The sequence below is a fragment of the Vespula pensylvanica genome, chromosome 15, assembly GCF_014466175.1.
Source record: "Vespula pensylvanica isolate Volc-1 chromosome 15, ASM1446617v1, whole genome shotgun sequence".
Taxonomy (NCBI): domain Eukaryota; kingdom Metazoa; phylum Arthropoda; class Insecta; order Hymenoptera; family Vespidae; genus Vespula; species Vespula pensylvanica.
Window position 1 is genome coordinate 2,545,852 of NC_057699.1, and position 5,000 is coordinate 2,550,851.

Here is a 5,000-nt window from a genome sequence, read left to right on the forward strand (position 1 = left end):
ATGGTTCTCTCTCAGAGAAGCCCGGGGTCTCCGGCATTATCCAATAGCGCGGCTCATCTCGTACCTTCGCGTTTCTCCGCGAGAATTCTCATCGCGAAGATGAAACGTAGAAGAGATGACCGTACCTCGCTCGAGATCGTTCTTGGGATATAATCGCAAGATCTAACGATACTAGTTATATCGAATAATTATTCTAACATTCTCTGCTATATATTGTATTATCTATAATAAATAATTATATCAACATCGTATAGTTTTCATAATACGTTATATACCTTAATAACGATCTAACATTTTTTTTCTTTTTATACTAGTTTCGTGACAGGTTTATCAGATCCTTAGAAAATTTCTAATTTTATAAACGTCTGTCAACCTTTGACTCGTGTGGCTCAGATCGAAGCTTACGTGTATTCTTAGGAAGATTATCTTATTTCTAAGCTATGGTAGCTATTCTCGAAGCATTTTTACACTTTGACCCTTTATGAGGAACTTATTTGAAAATGATGCGTGGGTAGAACGATAGAAAACTTTATCGATAGAACTTTCTAAAGGTAGAATCTCTTGGTAAATAAAATTGACGATGAGAACATTCTTTTGAACGATTAAACCAACGCCGAACTTTTTCTTTACGTTATTTAGATCCACCATGACAAACCTTTCTAATAAAAATTAGCGATTGTTTGCAGGTCAAATTCCTCCTTTGATCTTCAGAGAGAGAGAGAGAGAGAGAGAGAGAAAGAGAGAGAGAGAGAGAGAGAGAGAGAGAGTGAGAGAGAGAGAGAGAGAGAGAGAAGGGGAGAGAGAGCATATATACTTGATAGAAGCAATTGTTTTCATCGTTAAATGTTTCCATCTTTAACTATAAGACAGACTGGTATCGTTCGTACGAAGGTAGTGTTCCATCTCTTTAAGAAGACTCTGTTTTGGGATCGATAGAGAACGCAATCGCATTCAACACCTCTCTGCCATCTTTCCTTCCTCGTCTATTGTTTTTCGCCAAACGATCGAGTCTCGAGAAGAGAGCTTACTCCTCGACTTTACGTCATCGAACTCCTTGACAAAAGGACTCTCTCTCTCTCTCTTTCTCTCTCTCTTCTCTCTCTCTGTCTCTCTTTTTTTCTCGACTTTTCGATCGACGACCATAAGATGCGTAAACCCTACGAAATGGATTTCCAGGGGAATGCAGACCGTTACCTCGAGCTTTATACTCCCGATATAACTTGGGATTAATGGTTATCGTTCGTACGGTGCTCCTTCAGGATCGTGCTCGGCCGCTAATCTAAGGCACGATGACCTCGAGCTTCAGCTCTTTTCGTTCCCTCTTCTACCATATGAATGGAATTCTTTTTCTACATCTTTCTTATCCTCCAACATTTTATCTCGCCGTTTGAATGTAAGATCGGGAAATACGTCAGTACGGTTTTTCTACGGACTACGATATAAATATTTTCAAAAATGAAATTATTTTTTTTTTAAAACCATATAACATCGAAATTAATCGTTGAACAGAATTATCTTCGATAGGAGTTGTAATTCATTCAGTTTGGAAAGTACAATAGTTGGATAGGAACGAAGCATGAAAGAAAAAAAGATTCCCGAGGAAACTCGTCGGATTCGTCATTGAGTGGAGGAGAGGCAGTCCTTCTATTGACCAATGAGAGAGTTTCCAGCATTCGGATACGACTGTAGTCCTCGAATGGATTCGTTCTGGTGGGAGCGTGAAACGTTACGGGTTCCACTTAAAGAAGAAAGCGAGAGGGAGAAGGATAGAAACGGGAGGCAGTCCTGCGCGATCAGGAGTTTCCCGAATTCGTTTGTAGAACCGGAAGTCCGGGTTGGTATTTGCGCTTTCCATTGGGTTTCCGAGTGTCGTTGGGGCCAATGGCATAGCGAATGCCGACTGTCGTTGGCTTGGTGTGCGGATACCAGAGGGGTTGGTTACGCCCCGTGCGCTATATATGTATATATAAGCGAGAAGAGGAAGAGGAACAGGAGGAGGAGGAGGAGGAGGAGGAGGAGGAGGATAAAGCAGCGAGAGGGGAGTAGAAAGGGAAGGAAAGAGGGAATGGCGAACGACGATATCTTTCTCTCTTTCTCCCTCTGTACGTTCGTCTCACTTTCTATCGGTGTAAGCGTACCTAGAACAACCTAGAACTGTGTCTGTGTCTGAGGTAGAGAGGGAAAGAGGGTGTAGTAACGTTTCCTCCTCGTTCCCTCTATGCGTACGTACGACTTTCGTTTCTGTCTGCTGCTTGCCTGCAGAACGTTCTTCCCGTATCTCTGTAGACGTTTCAAAGTATGTGTTGGTGAGTTACCAGTAGAAAGAGCTCAGAGAGGAGGCGGGTGAGGAGGTCGAGAAGGGGTGGAAGTGAGGGCCGCCTCGCTTCGATCCGAGAAAGAGACGCAGAGAGAAAGAGAGAGAGAGAGAGAGAGAAAGAGAGACGGGGAAAGAGAGAGAAGGGGAGAGAGAGAGAGAGAGAGAGAGAGAGAGAGAGAGACCTGGCTTCGATCCCACAAGGAGGTAGACACTCGGCAGCACTTAAACCCTCCCTCTCCCTCTCCTCCTCTAGCACCTTCGAGCTGCCGCCGTCGTGGCAGCCTCTCACCCTGCCACCCTTCCTTCCGGCGCCTTTTCCAACGGTATATCGCGGCTATTCTTTTCCTATTTCCCCTCCCTCCCTCTCTCGCTCCAACCCAACCCTCCTTCCTCTATTCGTCCCAACCAACCCTCTTTTCTCGTTCTCCTTTTCTCCCGGCCAGAGCCAGCCCGGAATCAGAAGCAGCCTGGGCACTAAGATTTTCCTCTCTTTCCTTCTTCTCCTTCTTTTCCTCCTTCTTCTATGCCACGGACAGATGTTGGTAAGAGAGAAGAGTCTTCGGGTAACGGCCGAATGGATATAAGGCTGAAAAGAACCGAGTCGTTTCGTCTTTACTTCGTACGATGGGAAAGCACGATAGGTATTGCAAATTTCACCTCTCACTCTCACTCCTCCATCCTGGTTTTTTCCTTTTCTTCTTCTTCTTCTTTTTCTTTTATTTTTTTATTCTTATCTTTTTTTCTTTCATTTACGAGAATTTTACGTATACCCCGTGTCGAATAATACCGTGAGTTTCTTTTCTTTTTTCCTTTCCTTTTTCTTTCTTTTTTCTTTCTTTTTTTCGTTTTCTTTTACTTCTTTTGCACAATCGATTCTATCTAAAATTGGTCAGGTCTATGGTAACGGGTATAAGAAACTCTCTATGCCCGTGTTTATCTGTCGATTTCTTTCTCTTCGACTTTCCATCAAATTCTATTTTAGATGTCAGTATTTCGTGCGTCACAATCGAGGAACTTTAATTAGATATGTAGCTTACGCGATAACGGCAACGGAGTCATTAAATATAGCGAGGATCGATCGAAAGTACCTATGTTACGTACGTAAGTATAACGTTAGAGAAGCGAGCGAACGAATAAATACGAAGCTTTACGAGATGGTCTTCTCTCTTCTTTCTTCTTTCATCGATAACGCGTTACGAGCAATGCCGTCGTTATCGAGCCACTCTATTATTCGTTCGTTACGGTTAATTGACGAGCATATGAGCTTCTTTATACATGTCTATAAGAGTGTACCTAAGTACACGTGCGCCGCTTATTTTTATAAGTCAAGGTTATCGTCGTAGTTGTGTGTGTGTCGAGAGTCTCGGGATCAGCGTAGATAGACGGATAGACGGATAGATGGATAGATAGAAAGAGCGAGTGAGAGAAATAGAGATAGATAGATAGATAGATAGAGCGAGAGAGAAATGCAGATAGATAGAGATAGAGAGAGAGAGAGAGAGAGAGAGAGAGAGAGAGAGAAAGAGAGAGATAGATAGAGGGTCGAGAACGGTTTAGAGGGGTGACATTTTACTCGCGTACCCATAACCGGAGGGCTGGCACGAGCTGTCGTTAAAAACGAGCTAATTGGTTTCATCAAAGCGTGCGATGCTCGCCGCCGGGCAAAGTGAGCGAGAGAAAGAGAGAGAGAGAGAGAGAGAGAGAGAGAGAGAGAGAGAGAGAGAGAGGGAATGAGAGAAGGAGAGGGAGAAAAAGAGAGTGAGAGTGAGAGGGATAGAGTGATGTTCGGAGGGACTCGCGTCAAGAGCCGACCAATTTTTGCCATCCGTAACGCACGATGAAGAATTTCTAGCGTTAAATATTTTTTATCCACGCCGATACACATTCTTCTGCGTCTAAAAATTTTCGTGTGAATTTTGCCCTGGTAACAAAAATTTTTTCTTTCTTTTTCTTTTTCTGCCTTCTTTTTTTTTTTTTATTTTTTTTTTGTTTGTCGAACACGTTCCACTGTGCGTCTGTCTCTCTTTCTCTCTTTTTTTTCCTCTTTGCCTCTCTCTCTCTCTCTCTCTCTCTCTCTCCCTTTTTCTTCCTCTCTACTTATTTTCTCGTTGCTTGGAAAAACTTATTCTGAATTTCCTGGACATCGACCAGCGTTCTTGCGGCCCGACCGAGTCGACGAGGTCACGGCTAAAAGAGAGAGAAAGATAGAGATAGATAGAGACAGAGAGAGAGAGAGAGAGAAAGAGAGAGAGAGAGAGAGAGAGAGAGAGAGGCGTAGGTTAAAACCCTTTAGTCTGGACCACAGCACCGACGGGTCTACGCTCGGAGTTTTCTGTTTCACAGCACTTTAACGTAGGACGAGAAATAAATTTTAGCCACGGCCACCTCTTAGCGAAAGGTTCGGCAAAGGAGGGTGAGTACGCAACCCTCTCTTTTTCTTTCCTTCAAGAAATAAAGCCGAGAGGAACTTACTTATCTGGCTCGAGATATATCGAACTAACTGATCCTTACATATTTGCCAATTGATATCACAATGGAATAATAATAATAATAATAATAACAATAATAATAATAATAATTACAATAATAATACCAATAACAATAATAATTAATAAAATGAAAAATTATTTCAGTCTGATCAACAGAGATACTTAAAAAGTAACATTGTTCGATAATTCTCATC

At 42.6% G+C, this 5,000-nt stretch overlaps 1 long non-coding RNA gene across 3 annotated transcripts in view; it reads left to right on the forward strand.

The window, feature by feature from the left end:
• The first annotated feature begins 4,582 nt into the window (after window positions 1-4,582).
• The window catches only part of LOC122634687, a 2,574-nt gene continuing 2,156 nt past the window's right edge, over window positions 4,583-5,000 (forward strand). For 2 of the 3 annotated variants that reach the window (XR_006328454.1, XR_006328453.1), the window contains exons 1-2: window positions 4,583-4,730; window positions 4,951-5,000. The exon at window positions 4,951-5,000 is cut by the window's right edge and continues 51 nt beyond it. This is a non-coding gene — a long non-coding RNA (uncharacterized LOC122634687). The remainder of the gene's footprint in view (window positions 4,731-4,950) is intronic. The other variant, XR_006328455.1, reaches the window with a different exon arrangement.